Below are 15037 nucleotides of genomic sequence, written 5' to 3' on the forward strand. Positions count from 1 at the left end.
GCTTTAAAAATGCGATCAAGGAAACGAAACACATGGAGTCAACTGGGGTTAACACATTGCCATTTGGAAAACTATGGACAAGAAAATGGAGTATGTATATGTATATGAACTGAAAAGTATCATGTGAAACGTGAAAATTTGTCAATAAAATTATTTTAGATATGTCAATGGAATTAAATGTTTACCAAGTGGAGTTGAGGAATATGGCGGAAGAGTAAGACACGGAGATCAGCTTCCTCCCCACAGACACATCAGAAATACATCTACACGTGTAACAACTCCTACAGAACACCTACTGAATGGTGGCAGAAGACCTCAGACCTCCCAAAAGGCAAGAAACACCCCATGTACCTGGGTAGGGCAAAAGAAAAAACAAAAAACAGAGACAAAAGAATAGGGACGGGACCTGCACCAGTGGGAGGGAGCTGTGAAGGAGGAAAGGTTTCCACACACTAGAAGTCCCTGTGTGGGCGGAGACTGTGGGTGGTGGAAGGGGCAAGCTTCGGAGCCATGGAGGAGAGCGTAGGAGAGCACAGAAATGGGGGCGCAGAGGGCAAAGTGGAGAGATTCCTGCACAGAGGACTGGTGCAGACCGGCAATCACCAGCCCGAGAGGCTTGTCTGCTCAACTGCCAGTGTGGGTGGGGGCTGGGAGCTGAGGTTCGGCTTTGGTCAGATCGCAAGGAGAGGACTGGGGTTGGCGGCATGAACACAGCATGAAGGGGGCTAGAGCGCCACGGCTAGCCAGGAGGGAGTCCAGGAGAAAGTCTGGAGGGGCCGAAGAGGCAAGAGATTTTTCTTGACTCTTTGATTCCTGGTGCGCCAGGAGAGGGTATTAAGAGTGCTGATAAAAGGAGCTTCAGATTCGGGAGTGAGCCGCGGGTATCAGTGCAGATCCCAGAGACAGGCATGAGACACTAAGGCTGCAATTGCACCTCCAAGAAGCCTGTGAGCAAGCACAGCTCACTGTCCACACCTCCACTCCCGGGAGCATGTGCAGCCCGCCATGGCCAGGGTCACGTGATCAAGGGACAACATCCCTGGGAGAAGGAACAGCATGCCTCAGCCTGGTGCAACATCACACCAACTGCTGCCGACATAGGCTCGCCCCACATCGGTACCACTCCCTCCCCCTGGCCTGAGTCAGCAAGGGCCCCCGAATGAGCTGCTCCATTAACCCCATCCTGTCTGTGTGAAGAACAGATGCCCCCATGTGACCTACACAGAGAGACAAGTCCAAATCCAAAGTTGAACCCTGAGACCTGGACGAACAAAGAAGAGAAAGGGAAATCTCTTTCAGCAACCACAGGAGCAGGAATTAAATCTCCACAGTCAACTTGATGTACCTGCATCTGTGGAATAACTGAATAGACAACAAATCATCCCAAATTGAGGAGGTGGATTTTGGGAACAAAGATAGATTATTGTTTCCCATTTTCCTCTTTTTGTGAGTGTGTATGTGTATGCTGCTGTGTGAGATTTTGTCTGTAAAGCTTTGCTTTCACCATTTCTCCTAGGGTTCTGTCTGTCGTTTTTTTTGTTGTTGTTTTGTTTTTTTACTTAAAAAAATATTTTCTTAAAAATTATTTATTATTTGTTACTTTAATAATTTTATTTTATTTTAGTTTTATTTTATTTTATCCCCTTTCTTTCTTTTTCTTTCTTTCTACATTTTCTCCCTTTTATTCTGAGCTGTGTGGATGAAAGGCTCTTGGTGCTCCAGCCAGGAGTCACTGCTGTGCCTCTGAGGTGGGAGAGCCAACTTCAGGATGCTGGTCCACAAGAAACCTCCCAGCTCCATGTAAAATCAAATGGCAAAAATCTCCCAGAGATCTCCATCTCAACACGAAGACACAGCATCACTCAACGACCATCAAGATACAGTGCTGGACAACCTCTGCCAAACAACTAGAAAGACAGGAACACAACACAAACCATTAGCAGAGAGGCTGCCTAAAATCATAATAAGGCCACAGACACCACAAAACACACCACCAGACGTGGACATTCTCACCAGAAAGACAAGATCCAGACTCATCCACCAGAACACAGGCACAAGTCCAGTACACCAAGAATCCTACACAACCCACCGAAAAAAACTTAGCCACTGGGGACACACACCAAAAACAACGGGAACTACGAACCTGCAGCCTACAAAATGGAGACCCCAAACATAGTAAGATAAGCAAAAGGAGAAGACAGAAAAGCACACAGCAGATGAAGGAGCAAGGTAAAAAGTGACCACACCTAACATATGAAGAGGAAATAGGCAGTGTACCTGAAAAAGAATTCAGAATAATTATAGTAAAGGGTGATCCAAAATCTTGGAAATAGAATACAGAAAATGCAAGAAATATTAAATAAGGACCTAGAAGAAGTAAAGAGGAAACAAACAGATGAACAACACAATAAATGAAACTAAAAGTACTCTACAAGGGATCAGTAGCAGAATAACTGAGGCAGAAGAACGGATAAGTGACCAGGAACCGAAAATAGTGGAAATGACTACTGCAGAGAAGAATAAAGAAAAAAGAATGAAAAGAACTGAGGACAGTCTCAGAGAACTCTGGGACAACATTTGAATTATAAGGTTTCCAGAAGAAGAAGAGAAAAAGAAGGGGATTGAGAAAATATTTTAAGAGATTATAGTTTAAAAGATCCCTAATATGGGAAAAGAAATAGTTAATCAAGTCCAAGAAGAACAGAGAGTCCCATACAGGATAAATCCAAGGAGAAACACAAGACACATATTAATCAAACTATCAAAAATTAAATACAAAGAAAACATATTAAAAGCAGCAAGAGAAAAACAACAAATAACACACAACAGAATCCCCATAAGGTTAACAGCTGATCTTTCAGCAGAAACACTTCAAGCCAGAATGGAGTGGCAGGACATATTTAAAGTGATGAAGGAGAAAAACCTACAACCAAGATTGCTCTATCCAGCAAGGAGCTCATTCAGATTTGATGGAGAAATTAAAACTTTACAGACAAGCAAAAGCTAACAGAGTTAAGAAGCACCAAACGAGCATTACAACAAATTTTAAAGGAACTTCTCTAGGCAAGACAGAAGAGAAGGAAAAGACCTACCAAAACAAATCCAAAATAATTAAGAAAATGGGAATAGGAACACACATATCAATAATTACCTTTAATGTAAATGGATTTAAATGCTTCTAACAAAAGACACATAATGGCTGAATGGATAAGAAAAAGATCCATATATATGCTGTCTACAAGAGACTAACTTCAGACATAGGGACACACAGACTGAAAGTGAGGGGATGGAAAAATATATTCCATGCAAATGGAAATTAAAAGAAAGCTGGAGTAGCAATTCTCATATCAGAGAAAACACAATTTAAAATAAAGAGTGTTAGAAGAGACAAAGAAGGACACTACATAATGATCAAGAGATCGATTCATGAAGAAGATATAACAATTGTAAATATTTATGCACCTAATATAGGAGCACCTCAATACAAAAGGTAAATACTAACAGCCATAAAAGGGGAGATTGACAGTAACACAATCAGAGTCGGGGACTTTAACACCCCAATTTCACCAATGGACAGATCATCCAATATGAAAATAAATAAGGAAGCACAAGTTTTAAATGATACATTAAACTAGATGGACTTAATTAATATTTATAGGACATTCCATCCCAGAACAACAGAATACATATTTTTCTCAAGTGCTTATGGAACACTGTCCAGGATAGACCATATCCAGGGTCACAAATCAAGCCTTGGTAAATTTAAGAAAATTGATATTGTATCAAGCATCTGTTCCAACCACAATGCTATGAGACTAGATATCAATTACAGGAAAAAAACATTAAAAATACAAATACATGTAGGCGAAACAATACACTACTTAATAACGAAGTGATCAATGAAGAAATCAAAGAGGAAATCAAAAAATACCTAGAAACACATGACAGTGGAGACTCGATGAACCAAAACCTATGGGATGCAGCAAAAGCAGTTCTAAGGGGGAAGTGTATAGCAACACAATCCTACCTAAAGAAACAGGAAACATCTCAAATAAACAACATAATCATGCACCTAAAGCAATTAGATAAAGAAGAACAAAAAAACCCAAAGTTACTGGAAGGAAATAAATGATAAAAATAAGATCAGAAATAAATGAAAAAGAAATGAAGGAAATGATAGCAAAGATAAATAAAACTAAGAGCTTGCTCTTTTAGAAGATAAACAAAAGGATTAACCATTAGCCAGACACAAAAAGGTAAAAAGGGAGAAAAAAATAGGGAGAAGACTCAAATCAATAGAATTAGAAATGAAAAAGAAGTAAAAACTGACACTGCAGAAATACAAAGGATCCTGAGAGATTACTACAGCAACTCTATGCCAATAAAATGGACAACCTGGAAGAAATGGACAAATTCTTAGAAAAGCACAACCTTCCGAGACTGAACCAGGAAGAAATAGAAAATATGAACAGACCATCACGAGCACTGAAATTGAAACTGTGGTTAAAAATATTGCAACAAACGAAAGCCTAGGACCAGATGGCTTCACAGGCGAATTCTATCAAACATTTAGAGAAGAGCTAACACCTATCCTTCTCAAACTCTTCCAAAATATAGCAGAGGGGGTGACACTCCCAAACTCATTCTACGAAGCCAAAATCACTCTGATACCAAAACCACACAAAGATGTCACAAAGAAATAATACTACAGGCCAATATCACTGATGAACATAGATGCAAAATTCCTCAACAAAATACTAGCAAACAGAATACAACAGCACATTAAAACGATCATGAACCATGATCAAGTTGGGTTTATTCAAGGAGTGCAAGGATTCTTTAATATAAGCATATCAATCAATGTGATACACCATTTTAACAAATTGGAGGAGAAAAAAATATGATCACCACAGTCAATTCAGACAAAGCTTTTGACAAAATTCAACACTGATTTATGATAAAAACCCTACAGAAAGTAGGCATAGAGGGAACTTTCCTCAACATAATAAAGGGCATATATGACAAACTCACAGCCAACATCATAATCAATGGTGAAAAACTGAAAGCATTTCCACTAAGATCAGGAACAAGACATGGTTGCCCACTCTCACCACTCTTATTCAACCTAGTTTTGGAAGTTTTAGCCACAGCAATCAGAGAAGAATAGGAAATAAATGGAATCCAAATTGGAAAAGAAGTAAAAATGACACTGTTTGCAGATGACATGATACTATTCATAGAGAATCCTAAAGATGCTACCAGAAAACTACTAGAGCTCATCAATGAATCTGATAAAATAGCAGGACAATATTAATGTACAGAAATCTGTGACATTTCTCTACACCAATGATGAAAAATCTGAAAGTGAAATCAAGAAAACACTCCCATTTACCATTGCAATAACAAGAATATAATATCTAGTAATAATCATACCTAAGGAGACAAAACACATGTATGCAGAAAATTATAAGACACTGATGAAAGAAATTAAAGTGATAAAAATAGATGGAGAGATATACCATGTTCTTGGATTGGAATAATCAACATTGTGAAAATGACTCTACTACCCAAGCAGTCTACAGATTGAATGCAATCCCTATCAAACTACCACTGGCATTTTTCACAGAACTAGAACAAAAAATTTCACAATTTGTATGGAAACACAAAAGACCCTGAATAGCTAAATCTATCTTGAGAATGAAAAAAGGAGCTGGAGGAATCAGGTTCCGTGACTTCAGTCTATACTACAAAGCTACAGTAATCAGGACAGTATGGTACTGGCACAAGAACAGAAATATAGATCAAAGAAACAGGATAGAAATCCCAGAGATAAACCAATGCACATATGGTCACCTTATCTTTGATAAAGGAGGCAGGAATGTACAGTGGAGAAAGGACAGCCTCTTCAATATGTGGTGCTGGGAAAACTGGACAGGTACATGTAAAAATTTGAGATTAGAACACTCCCTAGCACCATACACAAAAATAGGCTCAAAATGGATGAAAAACCTTAATGTAAGGTCAGAAACCATCAAACTGTTAGAGGAAAACATGGGCAGAACACACTATGACATAAATCACAGAAAGATCCTTTTTTAACCACCTCCTAGAGAAAAGGAAAAAAAAACAAAACAAAACAAACAAACAGACAAAAAACAAATGGGACCTAATGAAACATCAAAGATTTTGCACAGCAAAGGAAACCATAAACAAGACCAAAAGACTACCCTCAGAATGGGAGAAAATATTTGCAAATGAATCAAATGACATAGGATTAACCTCCAAAATTTACAAGCAGCACATTCAGCTCAATAACAAAAAACATTCACCACTCTTTTTCAACATAGCCTTGGACGTTTTACCACAGCAATCAGAAAAGAAAAAGAAATAAAAGGAATACATATTGGAAAAGAAGAAATAAAGCTGTCACTGTTTTCAGATGACATGATACTATACATAGAGAGTCCTAAAGTTGGTACCAGAAAAGTACTAGAGCTAATCAATGAATTTGGTAAAGTAGTAAGATACAAAATTAATGCACAGAAATCTCTGGCATTCTTATACACTAATGATGAAATATCTGAAATTGAAATTATGTAATCACTCCCATTTACCATTGCAGCAAAAATAATAAAATACCTAGGAATAAACTTACCTGAGGAGACAAAAACCTGTATGCAGAAAATTATATGACATGATGAAAGAAATTAAAGATGATACAAATAGATAGAGAGATATACCATGTTCTTGCATTGGAAAAAGTAACATTGTGAAAATGACTCTACTACCCAAAGCAATTTACAGATTCAATGCAATCCCTATCAAGCTACCACTGGGATTTTTCACTGAATTAGAACAAAAAATTCCACAGTTTGTATGGAAACACAAAAGACCCCAAATAGCCAAAGCTATCATGAGAACAAAAAATTGAGCTGGAGGAATCAGGCTCCCTGACTTCAGAATATATGACAAAGCTACAGTAATCAAGACAGTATGGTACTGGTACAAAAATGGAAATATAGATCAATGGATCAGGAAAGAAAGCCCAGAGATAAACCCACACACACATGGTCTCTTTAATATTTGATAAAAGAGGCAAGAATATACAGTGGAGAAAAGACAGCCTCTTCAATAAGTGGTGCTGGGAAAACTGGACAGGTACATGTAAAAGTATTAATTTAGAACAGTCCCTAACACCATATATAAAATAAACAAAAAATGGATTAAAGACCCAAATGTAAGGCCACACTCTATCAAACTCTTAGAGAAAAACAAAGGCAGAACACTCTATGACATAAATCACAGCAAGATCCTTTTTGACCCACCTCCTGGAGAAAGGAAAATAAAACAAAAATAAACAAATGTGGCCTAATGAAACTTAAAACCTTTTGCACAGCAAAGGAAATCATAAACAAGACCAAAAGACAACCCTCAGAATGGGAGAAACTATTTGCAAATGAAGCAACTGACAAAGGATTAATCTCCAAAATTTACAAGCAGCTCATACAGCTCAATAATAAGAAAACAAACAACCCAGTACAAAAATGGGCAGAAGACCGAAAGAGACAATTATCCAAAGAATATATACAGATTACCAACAGACAGATGAAAGAATGCTCAAAATCATTAATCATTAGAGCAATGCAAATCAAAACTAAAATGAGATATCATCTCACACCAGTCAGAATGGTCATCATCAAAAAATCTAGAAACAATAAATTTTGGAGAGGGTGTGGAGAAAAGGGAACACTCTTGCACTGCTGGTGGGAATGTGAATTGGTACAGACACTATGTAGAACAGTATGGAGGTTCCTTAAAAATCCACAAATAGAACTACCATATGACCTAGCAATTCCGCTACTGGGCATATACCCTGAGAAAACCATAATTCAAAAAGAGTCATGTACCAAAATGTTCATTGCAACTCTATTTACAATAGCCAGGAGATGGAAACAACCAAAGTGTCCATCATTGGATGAATGGATAAAGAAGATGTGGCAAGGAGAGCCGGAGGAAGATGGTGGAAGAGTAAGATGCGGAGATCACCTTCCTCCCAACAGATACATCAGAAATTCATCTACACGTGGAACAACTCCAACAGAACACCTACTGAATGCTGACAGAAGACCTCAGATGCCCCAAAAGGCAAGAAACTCCCCACATACCTGGGTAGGTCAAAAGAAAAAAAGAAGAAACAGAGACAATAGGATATGGACGGGACCTGCACCAGTGGGATGGAGCCGTGAAGGAGGGAAGGTTTCTACACACTACAAGCCCCTTCGCGGGTGGAGACTGCAGGTGGCGGAGGGGGAAGCTTCGGAGTAGTGGAGGAGAGCACAGCAACAGGGGTGCGGAGGGCAAAGTGGAGAGATTCTGGCACAGAGGATCGGTGCCCTCAGGCACACACCAGCCAGAGAGGCTTGTCTGCTCGGCCGCCGGGGCGGGCGGGGCTGGGCGCTGAGGCTCGGGTATCGGCTTTCAGTCAGAGCGCAGGGAGAGGACTGGGGCTGGCAGCAGGAAGAGAGCCTGAAGGGGTTAGTGCACCACGGCTAGCCCGGAGGGAGTCCAGGGAAAGGGTCTGGAGCTACCGGAGAGGCAAGAGACTTTTGTCCCTTTTGTTGCCTGGTGCGCGAGGAGAGGGCATTAAGAGGGCTGCTTGGGGAGGCGCCGGAGACAGGCGCGAGCCACGGGTAAGGCGCGGACCTCGGAGACGGGCGTGGGACGCTGGGGCTGCTGCCGCCGCCGCCGCCGCTGCCGCCGCCGCCGGCCGCCATCGCGGTGCGTGTGTGCGAGCGAGGGTCACTGTCCGCCCAGCCTTCCGGGGGGCCTGTGCACCCCGCCACTGCCAGGGTCCCGGGACCTGGGGACAGCTTTCCCTGGAGGGCGCACGGAGCGCCACGGGCTGCTGCAACGTCACGCAGGCCTCTGCCGCCGCAGGCCCACCCCACACTGCGCGCCCCTCCCTCCCCTCTGCCTGAGTGAGCCAGAGCCCCCGAATCAGCGGCTCCTTTAAACCCGTCCTGTCTGAGCGAAGAACGGACGCCCTCCGGCGACCTACGCGCAGAGGCGGGGCCAGGTCCAAGGCTGAGACCTGGGAGTTGTGAGAGCAGAGACAGGGAAATCTCTCTGTGCAGCCTCAGAGGCAGCGGATTAAAGCTCCATGGTCCATTTGATGTGCCCTGCGTCTGTGGAGTGCATGAATGGACAGCGAATCATCCCAAATTGAGGAAGTGGACTTTGAGGACAAGATTTAAGACTTTCTCCCCTTTTATCTCTTTTTACAATGAATTATCCCAAATTAAGGAGGTGGACTTAGCAAGATTTCAGACTTCTCACCCTTTTCCTCTTTTTACAACGAATTATCCCAAATTGAGGAGGTGGACTTGGAGAGCAAGATTTTTGATTTTTCCCCCTGCTCTCCTTTTGTGAATGTGTATGTGTAATCTTCTGTGTAAGATTCTCTCTGTATAGCTTTGCTTCCACCATATGTCCCAGGGTTCTATCGGTCCGTGTTTTTTTTTCAATAATTACTTTTTAATTTTAATAACACTACTATATTTCATACTTTATTCTATTTTACTTTACCTGCTCTTTCTTTTTTTCCTCCCTTCCCTTCCTCCCTCCCTCCCTCCGCTCCTCCTTTCCTTCTTTCTTTTTCTTTCCTCCATCCCTCCCTCCCTCCCACCCTTCTTCTTTCCACTTTCTTTTTCTTTCCTTCCTCCCTCCCTCCCTCCCTCCTGTCTTTCTTTCTTTCTTTCCTTCCTCCCTCCTTCCCTTCTTCCATTCACTCTTCCTTTTGCTTTCATTCCTCCCTCCCTCCCTCCTTTCTTTCCTTCTTTATTTCCATCCTTCCTCCCTCCCTCCCTCCTTTCTTTCTTTCTTCCTTCCTTCCTTCCTTTCTTTCCATCTTCCTTTCTTTCCCTCTCTCTTTCTTTCTTCTACTAATTCTTTCTTTCTACTTTTTCTCACTGTTATTCTGAGCCAGGTGGATGAAAGGCTCTTGGTGCTGCAGCCAGGAGTCAGTGCTGTGCCTCTGAAGTGGGAGAGCCAACTTCAGGACACGGGTCCACAAGAGACCTCCCAGCTCCACATAATATCAAGCAGCGAAAATCTCCCAGGGATCTCCATCTCAACACCAGCACCCAGCTTCAGTCAACGACCAGCAAGCTACAGTGCTGGTCACCCTAAGACAAGCAACTAGCAAGGCAGGAACACAACCCCACCCATTAGCAGAGAGGCTACGTAAAAACATAATAAGGCCACAGGCACCCCAAAACACACCACCAAACGTGGACCTGTCCACCAGAAAGACAAGATCGAGCCTCAACCACCAGAACACAGGCATTAGTCCCCCCCACCAGGAAGCCTACACAACCTACTGAAACAACCTTAGCCACGGGGGACAGACACCAAAAACAACGGGAACTACGAATCTGCAGCCTGCAAAAAGGAGACCCCAAACAGAGTAACATAAGCAAAATGAGAAAGCAGAAAAACACACAGCAGGTGAAGGAGCAAGATAAAAACCTACCAGACCTAACAAATGAAGAGGTAATAGGCAGTCTACCTGAAAAAGAATTCAGAATAATGATAGTAAAGCTGATCCAAGATTCTATTTCCAAGATCCAAAATCTTGGAAATAGAATAGACAATATGCAAGAAACAGTTAACAAGGACCTAGAAGAACTAAAGATGAATCAAGCATCGATTAAAAACACAATAAATGAAATGAAAAATACTCTAGATGGGATCAATAGCAGAATAACTGAGGCAGAAGAACGGATAAGTGAGGTGGAAGATAAAATAGTGGAAATAACTGATGCAGAGCAAAATAAAGAAAAAAGAATGAAAAGAACAGAGGACAGTCTCAGAGACCTCTGGGACAACATTAAATGCACCAACATTCGAATTATAGGGGTTCCAGAAGAAGAAGAGAAAAAGAAAGGACTGAGAAAATATTTGAAGAGATTATAGTTGAAAACTTCCCTAATATGGGAAAGGAAATAGTTAATCAAGTCCAGGAGGCACAGAGAGTCCCATACAGAATAAATCCAAGGAGAAATACGCCAAGACACATATTAATCAAACTGTCAAAAATTAAACACAAAGAAATCATATTAAAAGCAGCAAGGGAAAAACAACAAATAACACACAAGGGAATCCCCATCAGGTTAACAGCTGATCTCTCAGCCGAAACACTACAAGCAAGAAGGGAGTGGCAGGACAAAATTAAAGTGATGAAGGAGAGAAACCTGCAACCAAGATTACTCTAACCAGCAAGGATCTCATTCAGATTTGATGGAGAAATTAAAACATTTACAGACAAGCAAAAGCTGAGAGAGTTCAGCACTACCAAACCAGCTTTACAACAAATGCTAAAGGAACTTCTCTAGGCAAGAAACACAACAGAAGGAATATACCTACAATAACGAACCCAAAGCAATTAAGGAAATGGGAATAGGAACATACATATCAATAATTACCTTAAATGTAAATGGACTAAATGCTCCCACCAAAAGACACAGAGTGGCTGAATGGATACAAACACAAGACCCATACATATGCTGTCTACAAGAGACCCACTTCAGACCTAGAGACACATACAGATTGAAAGTAAGGGGATGGAAAAAGATATTCCATGCAAATGGAAATCAAAAGAAAGCCAGAGTAGCAATTCTTATATCAGACAAAATAGACTTTAAAATAAAGACTATTAGAAGAGACAAAGAAGGACACTACATAACGATAAAGGGATCGATCCAAGAAGAAGATATAACAATTGTAAATATTTATGCACCCAACATAGGAGCACCTCAATATATAAGGCAAATACTAACAGCCATAAAAGGGGAAATCAACAGTAACACAATCATAGTAGGGGACTTTAACACCCCACTTTCACCAATGGACAGATCATCCAAAATGAAAATAAATAAGGAAACACAAGCTTTAAATGATACATTAAACAAGATGGACTTAGTTGATATTTATAGGACATTCCATCCAAAAACAACAGAATACACATTTTTCTCAATTGCTCATGGAACATTCTCCAGGATAGATCATATCATGGGTCACAAATCAAGCCCTGGTAAATTTAAGAAAATTGAAATTGTATCAAGTATCTTTTCTGACCACAAGGCTATGAGACTAGACATCAATTACAGGAAAAGATCTGTAAAAAATACAAACACATGGAGGCTAAACAATACACTACTCAATAACGACTCAATAACGAAGTGATCACTGAAGAAATCAAAGAGGAAATGAAAAAAATACCTAGAAACAAATGACAATGGAGACACGACGACCCAAAACCTATGGGACGCAGCAAAAGCAGTTCTAAGGGGGAAGCTTATAGCAATACAATCCCACCTTAAGAAACAGGAAACATTTCGAGTAAACAACATGACCCTGCACCTAAAGCAATTAGAGAAAGAAGAACAAAAAACCCCCAAAGTTAGCAGAAGGAAAGAAATCATAAAGATCAGATCAGAAATAAATGAAAAAGAAATGAAGGAAACGATAGCAAAGATCAACCAAACTAAAAGCTGGTTCTTTGAGAAGATAAACAAAATTGACAAACCATTAGCCAGACTCATCAAGAAAAGAAGGGAGAAGACTCAAATCAATAGAATTAGAAATGAAAAAGGAGAAGTAACAACTGACAGTGCAGAAATACAAAAGATCATGAGAGATTACTATAAGCAACACTATGCCAATAAAATGGACAACCTGGAAGAAATGGACAAATTCTTAGAAATGCACAACCTGCCAAGACTGACTCAGGAAGAAATAGAAAATATGAATAGACCAATCACAAGCACTGAAATTGAAACTGTGATTAAAAATCTTCCAACAAACAAAAGCCCAGGACCAGATGGCTTCACAGGCGAATTCTATCAAACATTTAGAGAAGAGCTAACACCCATCCTTCTCAAACTCTTCCAAACAATATCAGAGGAAGGAACACTCCCAAACTCATTCTACGAGGCCACCATCACCTTGATACCAAAACCAGGCAAGGATGTCACAAAGAAAGAAAACTACAGGCCAATATCACTGATGAACATAGATGCAAAAATCCTCAACAAAATACTAGCAAACAGAATCCAACAGCACATTAAAAGCATCATACACCATGATCAAGTTGGGTTTATTCCAGGAATGCAAGGATTCTTCAACATACGCAAATCAATCAATGTGATACACCATATTAACAAGTTGAAGGAGAAAAACCATATGATCATCTCAATAGATGCAGAGAAAGCTTTCGACAAAATTCAACACCCATTTATGATAAAAACCCTGCAGAAAGTAGGCATAGAGGGAACTTTCCTCAACATAATAAAGGCCATATATGACAAACCCACAGCCAACATTGTCCTTAATGGTGAAAAACTGAAACCATTTCCACTGAGATCAGGAACAAGACAAGGCTGCCCACTCTCAGCACTCTTATTCAACATAGTTTTGGAAGTTTTAGCCACAGCAATCAGAGAAGAAAAGGAAATAAAAGGAATCCAAATTGGAAAAGAAGAAGTAAAGCTGTCACTGTTTGCAGATGACATGATACTATACATAGAAAATCCTAAAGATGCTACCGAAAAACTACTAGAGCTAATCAATGAATTTGGTAAAGTAGCAGGATACAACATTAATGTACAGAAATCTCTGGCATTCCTGTACACTAATGAAGAAAAATCTGAAAATGAAATCAAGAAAACACTCCCATTTACCATTGCAACAAAAAGAATAAAATATCTAGGAATAAACCTACCTAAGGAGACAAAAGACCTGTATGGAGAAAATAATAAGACACTGATGAAAGAAATTAAAGATGATACAAATAGATGGATAGATATACCATGCTCCTGGATTGGAAGAATCAATATTGTGAAAATGACTCTACTACGCAAAGCAATCTACAGATTCAATGCAATCCCTATTAAACTACCACTGGCATTTTTCACAGAACTAGAACAAAAAATTTCAAAATTTGTTTGGAAAAACAAAAGACCCCGAATAGACAAAGCAATCTTGAGAACGAAAAACGGAGCTAGAGGAATCAGGCTCCCTGACTTCAGACTATACTCCAAAGCTACAGTAATTAAGACAGTGTGGTACTGGCATAAAAACAGAAAGATAGATCAGTGGATCAGGATAGAAAGCCCAGAGATAAACCCACGCACATATGGCCAACTTATCTTTGATAAAGGAGGCAGGAATGTACAGTGGAGAAAGGACAGCCTCTTCAATAAGTGGTGCTGGGAAAACTGGACAGGGACATGTAAAAGTTTGAGATTAGACCATTCCCTAACACCATACACAAAAATAAGCTCAAAATGGATTAAAGACCTAAATGTAAGGCCAGAAACTATCAAACTCTTAGAGGAATACATAGGCAGAACACTCTATGACATAAATCACAGCAAGATCCTCTTGGACCCACCTCCTAGAGAAATAGAACTAAAAAAAAGATAAACAAATGGGACCTAATGAAACTTCAAAGCTTTTGCACAGCCAAGGAAACCATAAACAAGACCAAAAGACAACCCTCAGAATGGGAGAAAATATTTGCAAATGAAGCAACTGACAATGGATTAATCTCCAAAATTTATAAGCAGCCCTTGCAGCTCAATAACAAAAAAACAAAAAACCCAATCCAAAAATGGGCAGAAGACCTAAATAGACATTTCTCCAAAGAAGATATACAGACTGCCAACAAACACATGAAAGGATGCTCAACATCTTTACTCATTAGAGAAATGCAAATCAAAACTACAATGAGATATCATCTCACACCAGTCAGAATGGCCATCATCAAGAAATCTAGAAACAATAAATGCTGGAGAGGGTGTGGAGAAAAGGGAACACTCTTGCACTGCTGGTGGGAATGTGAATTGGTACAGCCACTATGGAGAACAGAATGGAGGTTCCTTAAAAAACTACAAATAGAACTACCATATGACCCAGCAATCCCACTACTAGGCATATACCCTGAGAAAACCATAATTCAAAAAGAGACATGTACCAA

The sequence above is a fragment of the Hyperoodon ampullatus genome (genome assembly GCF_949752795.1).
Source record: "Hyperoodon ampullatus genome assembly, chromosome: X".
Taxonomy (NCBI): domain Eukaryota; kingdom Metazoa; phylum Chordata; class Mammalia; order Artiodactyla; family Ziphiidae; genus Hyperoodon; species Hyperoodon ampullatus.